Here is a 16,973-nt window from a genome sequence, read left to right as displayed (position 1 = left end):
AGAGCCTGTAGAGGCTCTTTGCTGAATGGTTGTAGGTTTTCAGTGGAATATGATGCTGAGAATAAGACTGGTACTGAGAGTCTATGGACATGGTAGAGAGTGAGAGAGTGAGGGAGAGAATAGACTAGAAGAATATGGCAGATTGCCAGACTGCAGCGTGGACACTGTCCTGGGGAATTAAAGTGTCCCAGTTATCACTGTGTGGGCTATGAAATGCAGATAAACTGTAGTTGGGGGTCTGGGTTTAAGCAGGCATCTTGTCTGTCAAAATAAGTACAATGAAATATGGGGTTGGGGCAAGGCAGGGAAAGTATATGCAAAGGACTGGGTATGACTGATGATTTAAGCAAACAAAGAAAGAAGGGAAGTGAAAAAAGGGAGGGAGTGGGGAGTGAAAAGGAAGGACAATGAAAAGCTGAGAGATTTGTACATGTCAGTGAGGTAGAAGGATTATGTCTCTGTTTTAAAAGCTTCTTATTGGTCCTATGGCCCAACGGGCTTAGTTATTCCATCTGCTACATGTCTTCAGCTTCTTTTTATTTTTCCTGGCACTGCGTTATTTCAGGTTATCAAAATCATTATTCCAGGGGCATTGTCCTTGCCTCTAATCCAGTACTAATCAAAGTATGGTTCACAGACCAGCAGCATGAATATCACTTGGGAGCTTATTAGAAATGCAAATTCTTGGGCCTCAACTCAGGCACACTGAATAAGAATCTCTAGGAGTGGGGCTCATGTGATTGTTTATGCACATAGCATGTGAAAATTACTGCCCTTGCTGCAACCCATTCCTGCCCAATTATCCATGGGGTGGTCCAAACAAGCAAACCTCATTATGTCACATTGCCTCTCAAAATGTTTCATTGGGTCCTCTTTACCTAAAGCATAACATCTAAAATTCCTTGCTTATTCTATTCCCTTACCCCCATCTTATGTTCTAGCTTTTGTTTTTCCATGTTTTCATGCCTTAACCTCTGCAATTTTGTTTGCCCTGAATGGGCTCTGTCTTGCTACACTGACAGAAACAACTATGACTCAGTCTTTGCATTTAAGCTGAGACCTTTCCTGGTTCCCCTAGCTCAGCTCAGGTGACCTTCCTTCTTTGCTTCCATTGGACTGAATATAGACTTCTGTTTTAATAGGCATCTCATAATCTCATTACTTTTTCGATTTATTACTCTCCTCTAGAAAGAAGGGCCCTTGATGGTAAGGATATTTTTCTTTTATCTTTGTAGTTCAGCATCTAAAATAGATATTAGGCATTCACTGTATATTCGTGGAGGATGAGTGACTGAGTTATTCCAGAGTGAAATGGTTTCTGAATTCAGATGCTATGTGATGTACACATCTGATTCACAACGATTTATTATGTGCCATGAACAGCCAGAAATAATGAACAATCTGTTTATAGAATACATTTCTTTGTACCAGGCCATTTACAACTATATTAAATAATAAAATATTCATAATATTTTCATTCTTCATATGTGAAAAACAAACATTTACTAATTTTTCAATAAGATTGTGTGATTTGAGAGAGTTATTTTTCTTGAACTATATGGAATTTGCCCCAAGTATTCAGATTCTTTCCCCAAGAGTACTCTTGTGATCCCTAAAAGTATTTGCCCATTTCTTTGTCAGGGCAATACTACTAGTCTTGTGGTTATATAGCAGAGTTTTCTAATTTGAACATTGATTGAAGCTATGACGATGGCTTCATAAATTTCATGTTCTGGACAATTGAGCCAACCAGGCACATTCAGATTTGTTATGCATTTCATTTCATGTGGCCACACTAAGCAAACACTTGATTGTTAATCTCCAACAGCTGGGCCAACTGACACAGTTAAATGGTAAGATGTTCTTGAGCACAGGAGATATACAATAGCAAACTGAGTCATTTTGGAATATCTATATCCAATAGGATAGCTTACGTAATTATTTTCATTTAATGTTGGTGAATTAATAAAATCCTCTGACAGGTAAACCACCAAAGGTTTTAGGTTTAGTTTCAATACTTTTGGCTCATGTAATATACTTTGCAAATAGTAATGCAGTCTCATATTAGCTTTGAATTATTACAGCAAATGTGTGACTTCTTTAAGAAATCAAACTACCTCATACTCTTGTTTTAAAGGCGTATGTAAATTATGGGACAACTACTTGTTTTGGAAGAAAGTTACTAATTTTACAAAGGAATTCACATAGCCTCCTTACACAGCATTTTTACAACACAAATTCATTATTTAAAATTTTTTTCTCAATTATACAGAGATTACAACCAAGGTATACACACTAAATTAAATGAACCTGTGGAAGACACTTTTACAAAGTTGCATATCCCCAAGATTGATACTCATGAGGATCCTCTGCTTGACTTTTTGAGATCTTGCCTGTGGCAGATTATGTCAGTCCTCATTGATATCTGTGTCCTTTCTTTTCACAAGCCTTGACTGCATTTTCTAGTATCCTTATTTAGCTCTGGTCGATGCAGTATGAATGGAAGTGATATGTACCTCCTTCAGGCAAGGCCCAAATAGCAACTCTAGCCCTCTTTTCCTGCCCTTTGGCTGAAGGTGCAGGATTCTGAGGACCTAGAGGAAGTATCTGATTCTGAACTAGTTCCATGGAACAAACACCCACCATCCACCAACTCTCAATGAATTGCAGTATGATTGAGAAACTTGAATTGTTTTAAACCACTCAGATTTCAGGATTTACTTTTATAGAAGCTAATATTATTTGCCTTAATTAACATCATTGGAATCTACTCTCTATAGACAAAAGTTAGTTTTCTCCCACCATTGACTTTTCCTCAGGTACAGTTGAATGTCCAGGTCCTGCTTGGCAAATGATTTAGACAATAGGGGAGCAACAGTGAAATTGTGGACAAGGATTAAGACAGAATACATCCAAGCTTAACCTGGAGCATGCATGAATTTCCAACATGTTTGTCAGCAGGCTTACTTATGACCTCATGATGAAATGAATGGAAAGTTAGAGTGAGGATATAAGTCTGCCTTTAATAATCTAGATATGCCTTAGAGGAAGTGAAGTCACAGACCCAAAGGAAAAATTTTCTCTTCTCACAGTGCTTGATATATCAAGTGTGTGAGTTTTCCCTCACTTGAGCAATTCTGAATCTAACTTCCCAGAATTAGCCACGCCCCATAAGGAAGGGCTCAGTACCACAGGACTGTGTCCTATGTCAGATCCCAACTGCAAGAGCAGAGTCCCCAAGTCACCCATACTTCTGTCCAACTTGACTACAAACACAAGGTTTCCATGACTCCCTCCTGAGATTCGATTATTTGCTATAATGGCTCATAGAACTTAGGGAAACACTTTACTCATTATTATTGGTTTATTATATAGGATATCTAAAGGATACAAATGGACAGCCAGATGAAGAAGTACATAGGATGAGGTCTGGAAATATCCCATGAGGAGAAGTTTAGAACACACCACCCTCCTGGAACATGTGGATATGTTCATCAGCCCAGAAGCTCTCCAAACTCCGTTGTTTGAGGTTTTCATGGAGGTGCAGTACATGGTCATGGTTGGTTAAGCCACTGGCCATTAATAAGTAGCATCCAGCCTCTCTTCCTTACCCAGAGCTGGGGATAGGGCTGAAAGTTCCAGGTCTCCAATCATAGTTGTTTCTTTGGTATCCAGCCCCCATCTTGAACTACCTAGGAGCCCACGAAGAGGTATGTCAGTAACATGTCAGGTATGGCTGTAATGGGCTTATTATAAATAACAAAAGATACCCCTCTCATCCTTTTTACTTGGCGAATTACAAGAGATCTCTGTGCTAGGAACTAGGAAAAAAAGACCAAATATTTATTTCTTATTATATCACAATATCACAGAAGCAATAATGGGAAACTTTTTTAGAGGTTTTTAATTATAGGGGTTTATTGATGAAAGCAACATTTAAGCAGCTCATACCCTATGTAGCTCACTTATATTTTAAAAGCCCCTTCCCACCTCACTCATAAGGGTGAAAACAAGTTTCCAATGTTGGTAGTATGTTTACATCTAAAACTCTCCCATTATGCATTTGATAAAAGTTATATGTTGTCTCAGCATCACATATAGGGATGTATCCTAGCAGGCCAGATGGTGGCTAATCCCCTAACACCTGGGAGTATCACCATCAGATTGTTTTCTCAGGACAAGGGATAAAATCCAGTCGTCTGAATTTTGCTTAAAACCGTAACAGCTAAACAGAAACCCTGATATTCAAAGTTTTTTTTTTCTCTTAACTGTATATATTAGCAAATATTTGGTTCTTAGTAGCAATGTATTAATGCAGCTTTGTTTACTTTACAACAAATTTAATTAGGATTTAGCAATAAATTGATTCGATTTGTTTATTCTTTCATCCAATCCCAAGGCTATTGATCTCTAGTAACTAGATCCCAGCCTTCAAGGGATTCAAAACTTAATGGAGTAGACAGGTATGTGATGGATGGTTGAGTTAAACACAGACTATTAAGGTAGCACATAGGATGTTCATTTAACCCAGACTACAAAATTGAAGGGCAGCAAAGGGGAGGATTTGTTTAGGAGATCATTAACATATAATAGGCAAGCCAACTGGATAATTCAGAAATTGTATTTTATAACATGCTTTTTAAGTATAACCCAGATTTTGTGGCTCAATACATATTCAATTTGAATAACAGAGTGGAATTTGAGTACCTCCTGTGTGACAGACACCATGTCCAATGTTTTACTTGTGTAAAGCTCACGGCTTTACTTGTGTAAAGCTCATTTAAAGCTCACGGCAATTTCACCTAGTTGACACTCAATTTAAAAGATAAGGAAGCTTATTCAAATTTGGAGTCACTTTTGGATACCATAATTCATGGTACACTAGCCACTTTAAGAAACTGCATTTTATAGCATTTACTAATTTGCTAACTTATCTACCTATTTACTTATTGTTTGGCAAAAAGATAAACTACATTATAATCACATGGTACCATTAATGGCCCCTTGGGAAAGGATTTTTATACCCTCTTAAAGCCACTACCACCTACTCACTTATGTTTTGAATCTGCTTGAGAAGAAATAAGGCTTTCTCTCCATTATTAGAGCTATGGTTTTAGATGTAAAAACACCACTGGAAGAAGCAACACATCAAAATTGATTCACACAGAGATATAAATGAATGCCAGCCTTCACTTAGCTTTCTGTGAATAAACAAAATTTTACTTTAGCTATAATGTGACTAAAAAAATAAAAGTTTGAGAGAGCAGGTAGACACTAAAAAAAATGGAGAGGAAGATGCCATGAAGTTCTAAGAGAAACAGAGAAAAAGAGGCAAGGGACACTGAAGAAAAATTTGAGACTGCTTGCCATTTTCCCTAAGGCACAATCTGTTCAGGTGTTTAATCTCTCATTATCAAAGAAGCAAACCAAACTTCCAAAATTAGTTATTTTTCTTGATTATTTTTATATCTAATTTTCATATTGAGACAATCAAGTTTAATTAATTCTCCTTCATACTAATAATTTGCAGTAGTAAAATGGCTGAGGAGAATTCTGTTGTTTAATCATGAACCACTACGAAAATCATGCCAGCAAACTTGGATTCACTAGTATCATTTATTACAGGAGCACTGTTAAAAACCAAGTTAGGCTACTACTATGAATAAGTTGGTTCTTCACAGTTTATTCACTGTTTTGTTAAAATTCCCATTTAGGGGGCGCCTGGGTGGCTCAGTCGGTTAAGCGTCTGACTTCAGCTCAGGTCACGATCTCATGGTCTGTGAGTTCGAGCCCCGCGTGTCGGGCTCTGGGCTGATGGCTCAGAGCCTGGAGCCTGCTTCCGATTCTGTGTCTCCCTCTCTCGCTGCCCCTCCCCTGTTCATGCCCTGTCTCTCTCTGTCTCAAAAATAAATAAATAAATAAATAAAAAACGTTAAAAATAAAATTCCCATTTAGAATGAGACTGATTTAGATGGTAATCATAATTAATTCCTAGTTGTGAATCACTCCTTGGGCTTCACATTTTGCTATTGTCCTGGAGAATCATCAGCTTTGAACTTGATCTGATTCATTTTCCCAACAAATATTAGTTTACATAGAAATGCTTAGGTCCACCCTCACAACCAATTTGACTGACTTAATTTGAAGTTAGGGACACTTCTGATTAAACCTCTGCATTTCAGTGATTTTGTGTTCAGTTTTGAAGATTCAGAAAGGTAGAAGATCCATGGCCCAAGTAATACTCAAGCACAAATTTGGTTATTGTGTTTTATGTAGTATGAAGAATTGCTGTTCTTGACTAATGAATGAATGTGTCAATCAGCATGCTTTAGGTGTCTTACTCAATACATCTGCACACACACACAAAAGACTTACGATTTAAGATTAAGAAAAATGAGGGGCGCCTGGGTGGCTCAGTCGGTTGAGCGGCCAGCTTCGGCTAAGGTCATGATCTCACGCTCCGTGAGTTCGACCCCCGCGTCGGGCTCTGTGCTGACAACTCAGAGCCTGGAGCCCGTTTCAGATTCTGTGTCTCCCTCTCTCTGACCCTCCCCCATTCATGGTCTGTCTCTCTCTGTCTCAAAAATAAATAAACATTTAAAAAAATAAAATAAAATTAGTGTTTAAGAAAAAAAAGATTAAGAAAAATGATTCAAGAAAAAATCTAAAAAGATTTGCAATCAGACTATTTTGCACACATTTTTAATGTTAATGTGTTGCCCTTCTTTAAAACAAATGAAATTGAACATTGTAGAAAATATAGTTTCTACAATGTGGTATGGTTATTTTGAAAGGAAAATTTTGAACTTCGATTAGTGGGCAGGTACTCAAAGAAGAAACATTCTAATCAAATAACTAGTGAACAGTGACTAGTGCAAATATCTTCTGGTTGACATAAAAATGTTAAGACACGATTTTCATTCCCATTTTAACTTAGTATTTTTTAACTCAGTGGTCACTTATTTATGTGAGAGTACTTTTGATTTTAAATTGGAAAATTAAATTTAAAATAAAACAAGTACATTTGACTTTATTTTAATTGAAGTAAAATAATTTGAAGAAAAACAAAAAAATGCTGAATTTTACATAAATGCTTTTTATTACAAGAACTCTGGAAAACTTGCTCAAAAATTTTTTAAATATGAAAATCGTTAAAATGTGATTAATTTAAACTACACGTATCATTTTTATAGTGTCAATTGATTCTTTGCTATGAAAGACATGAGGATTAGCACTTTTTCTCTTCCTATTTCTCTCTCTTACCTTTCCTCCTGATTTTGTTGCTTTATTCAGCATTTATATAACATTCTGTGTCTATAATTTTCTTACCACTTTGTCTAAGTGTCATATTTAAATGGATTCAATGTTCACTGCTAGCTCTTCTACCATGGTGTCTCCATTTTTGTGTAGTTTATCTCTTTGCTGAATTTCACCATTGGGCAGTTTATTTATTTCTCAAGAACCTAAGTGCAATATTCCCCGAAGGAGAACAGAATATTTGAATACCCCCTCTTACTTTTTTCTCAAATGACAATATGGTTGGAAATAACACAGAATTATTGAATTATACTTTCCATTTTGAACTTTGTAAGTAGTTTTACATTGTCTTTTACTAAAGAATATTTCAGGGGAAGAGTTTGGAAACAGACTTTTTTCTCCCTTATAAGTGCCTTTTGTTTCTGCCTATAGAATAGTAAAATATTTTCTTCATCTTTGAAGCTCAATAAAAATTAGCTAGAATATACTTACATATTAGTTGTCCAATGATAAATTTTCCTGGTATTTTATTTATCGTACCTATATAGTATGTAGGTTCAATGCTCCCTCATTTCAAGAAATTTTTCCATGTGTTACCTTCCTCAATACTATTTCTCATTCCATTTGTTGGATTTCTACTTTGAAAACAACAATAATCTTTATATTCAACCTTCTTTGTCCCCTTTCCATATCTATCATTTTCCATTGTTTTGATTTCTCTGTCTCTTTTTTTTTGCATTTACTCTGATTATTTCCCTCCATGACAGTAATTTGATATTCAAGGGCTAACTTCATCAATCATGAATTCTATTCATTTATTAGATCTGAGTGGAATTGTTTTAATATTCAATTTGGTTTCAACATTTTTATTCTGCTATTGTAATCATAGTATTTTTCCTTTTGTGTTGAATTCATATCTATACTATTTTTATCTTTTGCAGTGGCCTCTGTTTCTTTGTTTTATGCATTTTGCTCATTCTGCTCCCCTCAACATACATCCCATCATGGTTAAATATGTTTGCATAACTATCATGCAATTGTTAAAATCTTGTTTATCTTTGCATTAGGCAGCTCTGTCCATACCTTCTATCTACTTCGATATAATGGGAATAAATTCCTCTTCAGTCTTTAGTCATCTTATCCAGGACATTTTTTTTTCTTGAAACTATAATTTGAATGGTAGATGTTGAATTTAAACTATTTTTCTGTTCCTGGGGTCATGAAGACAGGGAATGAATGGGGAGGTTTTGGATGAAGCTGAGATAAATTCTTACTGGAGCACAGAATTCTGTTCTCTTCTTTGAAATGATATTAAATGATTTGTACTAGAGTCAACTCTCCTAGTTAGGTGGGCATCCCCCAAGTCAGTAACACTTACCACCAATCTTCCTCCCCCAAGACATCAATCCCTCTAGGCCTTTTCCATCTTGACCAAAGTCCTATATTGATATGTAAAATTTTACAATCCCAAGAACTTGTTATTCTTAAAATTGTTCCTGCTTAACTACTTGCCTTCTTAATACTTCTTTCTCCAAATTGGAAAATATTATTAAAGTATTGAAATATATTAAAGTATTGAAAGTACTTGTATTGGAAAATATTATTAAATATTATTATTTAACTTGTATTGGAAAATATTATTAAAGTATTGAAATATATTAAAGTATTGAAAGTTAGTATTTAACTAACTCCCTTTCTCTTCTCAGTAGTGTTATATTCAGTTCTAGATTCTTCCTTTGTGTCCTTGGCTGCCACTTTTAAAAGTTTATGACTATTTGCTGTGGGTGAATCTTGGTAATTTATTTTGACTAGTTTTGTGCTTTTTGCAAATTTGGGACAGAGATTTTGCAATACTGCTTCCCTTTGACACTTTAGCTCCAAATTCTCTGGTTTCTAAAGTAATCTGACCATGACAAAAATGAAATAAAGAGAAGAAATTGAAAAGAATGAAATAAAAAGAAGAAATTGAAAAGAATTAGAAATAATTAAAGGTAGCATAATAAATTCAGTGGTGGTTTGGATCATTGCCATGACCTAGGCAATGTTAGGCAAAAGAAATCTCTATGGTCGTAGAAATGTTCTACATTGTTAAAGAACAAAAATTCAACTCAGTAAATTTGAAGATCTAGTTAGTTTTATTAAGTGATTCATGAATGAGTCAGCATCTCATCTAGCAAATAGAGGGGAGCTCCAAGTAGTTATAAAAATGAAAGTTTTTTTTGCAAGAAGGAGGGTGGGACAAGAAAATTATTAGCAAGGGGAAGAAGATTATTCCAAACAAGGTCACCTTCCCTTAAGTGGAAAGGGAGGGGGTCTTATTAGGTGAATTATCTCATTTTCCTTTGGGGAATAGAGAGCCCATTTGACAGATTACCTTTTTGGTAATTCAGATCCCTGAATGCAGGTTAAGACATATTTCTGGGAGAGGTTGAAACTGCAATTAGGTTAGGTATTAAGCCTCGGTCTGTTGACTTGGCCTGAATAACACCATTTTGGGCCTGTAGTTTTCTTTTTAACAGTATCTTTACTCTGCAGTATGGTAGTCACTAGCCACATGTGGCTATTAAGCACCTGAAATGTGACTGGTGTAATTGAGGAACTGAGTTATTCTATTTTATTTTAATTAATTTAAATGTAAACTAAATAGCCCATGTGGCTAGCTTCTACCATATTGGAGAGCTGAACTGGTAGTTCTCACATTTTATATGTATGACAAGTTCCTTTTGCATGGATTGCTGGACTCCAACAACAGTGATTTTTATTCAGTAGTTCTGGGATATGGCCAGTGATGATGATGCTGTCTGTCCAGGGTACCACACTTTGAAAAACGACTCTAGATAATCAAACTTTCTTAACAGATTAAGAACACACCATTCATAAAATTATCAGAGGAAAAGTACCAGTTTACAAAAAATGGTGGTGTTTAACAATAGAGAGATTCCCAATAACATTAGAACATACTCTCCAATAAAGATAAAACACTACTCTTTGTTCTTTCCTCATAGAAAATAACTACTTTGACTGTGTCCCATCCCTGGTGTCCTGTGATAATAGTTTCAATGCTACAAATCCTGCTTTGAGTTTTCAGAGTTTTTAAAATTATAATTAAGTTTATTTCTAAACAGAAAATAATGGTAGCGATATTTTAATGTAGATATATATTCAAATAATCCCTCCATGGCATTGCTAGATATTTTATCAATAACTCAGTGAAGGCAAATCTTTTGAAGATGTGGAATCTTTTATTTCATAGGTACCCATCATCAACAATGTAGGGATGATAATTATTTCCTCCCCTCAAATCTACTCCTAATACTCTGTTGACATTTCATGTTGCTGGACCACATAATTCAGTATGGCTCATCTCATACAAACTAGGACACTTTGTCATGTTCATACCCAGAGAAAAACACATCCCTATGTTTCTTAGATAAATAAAATTGGTAGCATTTTCTCCCATTGAAATAATCTCACCATTTAGTTTTATTAGCCCAACAAATTATCATTTTTCATAAATCATTTGCATTTTGGAGCCATTTTCCATTAGTGTTTGACAGAGAGATTCACTGCAGCTCTAATATTTAAAATGGGGAATTTCTTTATCTGTCTTTATTAAAATGTTAACAATACACATGGGGAAATAGAACCAAGATAATCAAGACAGCTATTTTGAATGTTCCATTAGAATTTTTTATCTTTAATTATATGACAGACCCCATCAGTTCTCCCCAACAATGTTAATGTTCCTTATCATTTGTGTTGCTGTTTTTTTCCCCCCTATCATGTTTATTATTATTTGAGTTGATTATTCAGTAGGCTTTCCCAACTCTACCTATGGATTTGTACTCAGTTATCTTGGATTTTTATCACTAGTGGAGTGAAGTTCCTTGATATTGGGGAGTGATTACTGAACAGTCTGTCATATATAATAATGTGTAAATATTATGGATATATAACCTCTCAGTTTAAAAACTTTTTGTTACAAGAGATACACCTAGTCCTGAAAAGGGTCAGAGATGAGATTTGTTTAGGGTAGATTTAAATTTTTGCAAATGACTGCATTAAATATTTTCAAGAATAAATGACAAACAATAAAAATTAATAGCTACTTTGGTAAATACATTAGAAAATTAGTGGAGAAGAATCTTTTAAAACTCATAAAATGCAATTTTAATTATATACACTACGGGTTTAGATAAATTTATTTTATAATATAGCTACCTATCAAACACACTAATCAAACACACTAATTTTCTGCCTTCTGGCATAATGTCAATTGATTTCTTCCTAAGAAAATTTTGTCAGTGTTCACAGTCTTTTCTAATTATTAATATATAACCTAAAAGGGTTTGTGTGTGTGCTAAATCTCCTTTAATCAACTCTGAAGATAATGTCTTTTAGGTTTTTGTTTGTTTGTTGTTTTTAAGTAACTTTATTCCCTTACTTTCTGTAATTTTTCTTGATTTCTTAATCCGACTAACCTTCTATGAGGGCAGTGATGTGCATGCAGTATGTGTCTGTGTGTCTGTTTCATTGCTTTATCCCTAGTATCTAGAAAAACATGGGAGGAAGTAGAAAGAGTAATAGTATATGAATAACTATGAATCTGATCTTATTTATCTTTTAAAAGTTAATATAGTCACAAATCTTATGCTTTCTAATAATAGCTATAAATAATTCATAATACATTTTATGTTTTTAATGTTTATTTATTTATTTTGACAGGTTGGTTTAGGGGCAGAGAGAAAGGGAGACACAATTCCAAGCAGGCTCCACATTGCCAGCATAGAGCCCCACGTGGGGCTCAAACCCATGAACCCTGAGAGCATGACCTGAACCCAAATCAAGAGTCAGACACATAACTGAGCCACCCAGGAGCCCCTAATAATACATTTTAAATATCATTGTTACATGACGCTGACATTGAAGAATATAGTTAAGAGTTATTACTCTACAGTTACCAAGATTCCATAAACAAATTTCAGGTACATGTGACAAATTTGGAAAATTACTTGTAACCTATATTAAATACAAAAGAGAAATACCATGCTTTATAAAGAGCCCCTAGAATTTGGAAAGAAAAAAAGGATGCTATAGAAAAACAAAAAAAAAGAATATAATTAGGAAATCTAAATATACATTATAATATAGAAATCTAAATAGCCCAAACCCAATCGTGATCTCAATTAAATAAATACAAGTCTTAACAATGACATAGCAAATTTTGGCCAACGAGATTGACAAAATGTAAAGAAGAATAATATCTAGTGTTTCAGAGAGTATGAGAAAAACTGGCACTGTCATATACTGTTGATAGGAGAGCAAATTGGCTCAACTATTTCAGAAAGCAAAAATTTAAATGCTCAATTCCATTAACTGATTAATTCTACTTCTAAAAATCAGTCCTGCGAAGACCTTCAACTGGTGCTTCAATGTCTGTACAAAAGACCTCTGAAACATTGTATGTAATGGTAAAATATTGTAAACAACCTCAATGTCAATATTTGGTAACATAAATTATGTGAAATCAATAGAATGGATTACTTGCAATCATTAAAAAGTAAGAAACTCTATTTGAAAATTTATCTTTTACTGAGAAAGTGAGTTGAAAGACAATAGATCTAGTTATAATTATTTTATTTTTTTTACAGATAAGATATATACACTTACAAATATATTTGTATGAGCCCATGAATTTTTATCAGTGTAAGGAATAAATCTAAAATGGTATTGTCCAAATTGTCAACTATGATAAACTTTATGAACTGGGACTGGGTAGCTAAGTGAGAGATTTTCACATTTTTTTAATCTTTTTTTTTTTTTTTTTAGAATGAGCATGTATTATATTTGTAATTCTTAATTTAATGCCAATAGCATTTTATATTCCACAGTGTAGAACAGTATATTACTCTTATTTATTTTAAGAAAAATTATTTAAATACTTGAAATTGTATCTAAACATGTAATATCATTCTTTTGACCCAACTGAATAGCATAAGAGTCAAATTTATTATATATGTCATACAGTAACATGCAATATACTTTCTTTTTTATTTTGCATTAAATTATTAACTTTAAGCATTATAACAAAAATAGATTTTAATTTATACCACTGTAGACCATTAACATCTCTTTTCATTCTATTTCAACCAGTTATTTATTTTAGAAATTCTTCAGCTGTTCCTTCTCAACACAAAGTTTATAACAATCTATAAAAAATCTCACAGGAACAGAGCCAGTAGTTATGATGAAACCTTTTATAATTTTCCCATTTTACCTATCCCACACATTTTATTGTTTTAGTGATGGGTGGTTGTAATAAAACTAATTGTAGTAAGCATAAACTTTCTTTTAAAACTAATGAAATTTCAGCAAAATAACAAAATATTAACAAAAATCTTTTTTTTTTACTTCAAATGTAATACAGTTTTCATTTTCAACTTTCAAATCTGGAAGACTATTTTCATTACTTAAGTTTTATTGTCCTATTAAAATATTATTTCTATATATTAACTGTCCTCCAGTGATTTTAGGTTTGATATCAAAACCCATTTTCTCTGAAACAATAGTGATGGCACTATTCAGAGCTAATGATACATTATACACTTGATTATTAATTTTGTGTTTTTTAAGTGAATATGAAAATTGGATATGAAGAGAATGAAAATGGTCTTCATTGCTGTGAAGAATTCCTTTCCATGATTTTAAATCAGAGTTACCAGATGATCCAATTTCTCCCTAGAAAGATTTAATTAGTTACACTGGTTGAAAAGTTTGACATAGTTCCTAGATGCTTTATATTTAAGGCTATTTTATAATTAAATGTCATATTATAAAAGCCCTTCTTGCTTCTGAATTAACTTATTAATGGATATTGAATTAAAAATCATAAAGTTTAATGCTAACTGGTGAATATTTCTTGAGTCTTGACTAATAAACAGTTGGCATATGAACATTCTTGTTGAAATATAGTACATTTTTATTAGTGAATACATTTTCTATTTAAAAATTTTTAGGTTAATATAATATAATTGGTTCCATTAAGCCATTATAATATAAATTGCATTCCCCTAAGGTCATTTTAGTCTTTACACATGGTTAAAGGCATTCATCAGTTATATAAAATTGAGTGCTGTCAATGAATTTTACTATTAAGTAGGGAACTGTCCAGTAGACTGAATAACTAAAAAACAGTAGAGAAAAAGCAAAATACAATTGACCCTTGAACAATGCAGGGGGCAGGGATGCCAACCCCTCACACATCTGAAAATCCACTTAGAACTTTTGACTCCCGAAAAACTTTACTAATAGGCTGCTGTTGACTGGTGACCTTACAGATAACATAAACAGTGGGTTAATATATATTTTGTATATGTTACACACTGTATTCCTACAATAAAGTAAACTAGAGAAAATAAAATGCTATTAAGAAAAACATAAGGAAGAGAAAATACATTCACAGTACTCTACTGGATTTATTTTAAAAAAAATCCACACATAAGTGAACACGCTCAATTCAAACCTGTGTTGTGCAAGAGACACCTGTAAGCTTACACCAGTCATGCGTTTTTAAAATTGTCTCACCCATATTAAATAAATTCTTATAAAACTCTCTAAGAGTTTGATCCTATTATTAGGTCCATGTTAGAGTTGAAGAAACAGGCCTGGAGAGGCTAGGCAATTTACCCAGTGCCATATAGGTAGTAGGAGATTAAGCCTGAATGTGAGCCCAGAGAATGTAGCTTCACAGGCCATGCTCTGACTTAACCATTAACCCACCCAGCCTCTGTACAAATTAGTTTTGAGTGACTGAATTAGGCACTTGGAATCAAGTGACATATAAAGTTGCAGACACAGATAGACCCGAGATTCCATAACTTTAATTTGCTACCAGAAGCCCATTTGACAGAAATTCTAATTCCTCTGCTTATTTAGCATGTTAATAGAGTTGTATACACCAAGAAATCTGATTTGGTTCAATTTTGCTGCCACTTGGTATTAAAACCTGAAGAGATTTAGCTGATTTCTTCTAAACTCCTGCCAGACAGTTAATGTCAAAAAAGGATAAACTTTCTCATCCAAACCACTGATGCTTTGTCTTCTTTAAAGAGTCCCAGTGTTTTCACATTTTTGTTAGAATATGTACATTTCATTTAAAATATATACCCTGAGTTTTGGAGTGAACCTGGTACATATTTGTGACTGTTGTCTTTGGTTTCAAAAGGCCATATCAAACCAGGAGGAATCTTATCTAAGGTGAGTACAGTTTATAACACATTTAGCAAAAAGAAAAGGGGGAAGAAAAAGGAATTGGTCCAAGCTGTAAGTCAGCAGGGTGTATCAGTCCCACAGACGTGTTAAGAATGAAAACAGGAAGATTAATATTAAAAAAAATCAGTTTGCAGATAAAAATAGGTGTTATTTGTAATGAAAAGACCTCTCAATTACAAGTAATACCAAAATTGGTTTTAAATAAGTTTTGTATTGTCCAACATATTGTTCTAATATTCTATTCTATGAACAACAAATAAAAGGGTAAAAAAGGAATAAAATAATAATAATAATAATAATAATAATAATAATAATAACCATCAGGCACCATTGCTGTCATCAAAAGGCTAGCATTATCTTAGTTTTTTCTTTTCCTAATTTCCTTGATCTGATGTCAGAACCATTAGGTAGCCCGGAGGTTCACTTTGAAAATGAAGGTAGATGAGGGATACAGGAGTGCTGATGCATAGGGGCACTTGTACCCCAATGTTTATAGCAGCACTTTCAACAACAGCCAAATTATGGAAAGAGCCTACATGTCCATCAACTGATGAATGGATAACGAAATTGTGGTTTATATACACAATGGAATACTACTTGGCAATGAGAAAGAATGAAATATGGCCTTTTGTGGCAATGTGGATGGAACTGGAGAGTGTTATGCTAAGTGAAATAAGTCATACAGAGAAAGACAGATACCATATGTTTTCACTCTTATGTGGATCCTGAGAAACTTAACATAAGACCATGGGGGAAGAGAAGGAAAAAAAATAGTTAGGGAGGAAGCCAAATCATAGGAGACTTTTAAAAACTGAGAATAAATTGAGGGTTGATGGGGTGTGGGAGGGAGGGGAGGGTGGGTGATGGGCATTGAGGAGGGCACCTTTTGGGATGAACACTAGGTGTTGTATGGAAACCAATTTGACAATAAATTTCATATTAAAAAAAAGAAAAGAAAATGAAAGTAGAGTATAGCCCCTTTCTCCTTGTTCCCTTCCCCAGTTCCCTAGGCCAAGGTGTGATCCTCTCTGCCCTGTAGCACAGCCATGCCCACAGCTGTACACGGATTTCCATGGCTTCCACTCTTGACCTCCTCCAAGTTGTACTCCATGACCCATTCCAGAGAACTTTAAGTTAGAAATGAGATCACATCACATCCCTGCTTATATTAGTGAAAAACAGAAAAATTGGTGCATTCCCATAGATCTTAGAAGAAAATCCAAACTCCTTTTCAAGGCCCAATGACTGAACAATCTTGCCTTTGTAACTGCATCTCCTTTTTTTTCTTCCACTTCCTCTCCCCACCCCATGGTTACTTATTTCCAGTTATATGGTCCTCTAGTTCTCCAATGAGCCTACACATTCTCTTGTCTCAGGGTCTTTGCACTTTTCTGGAATGCTTTTGTCTGGAAGCATTTTGTCTGGAATGCTCTTCCCAAGCCCTT

Source organism: Panthera tigris, chromosome C1, assembly GCF_018350195.1.
Source record: "Panthera tigris isolate Pti1 chromosome C1, P.tigris_Pti1_mat1.1, whole genome shotgun sequence".
Lineage (NCBI taxonomy): Eukaryota > Metazoa > Chordata > Mammalia > Carnivora > Felidae > Panthera > Panthera tigris.
The sequence above is the reverse complement of the archived record's forward strand: the minus strand, read 5'-3'. Positions refer to the sequence as shown.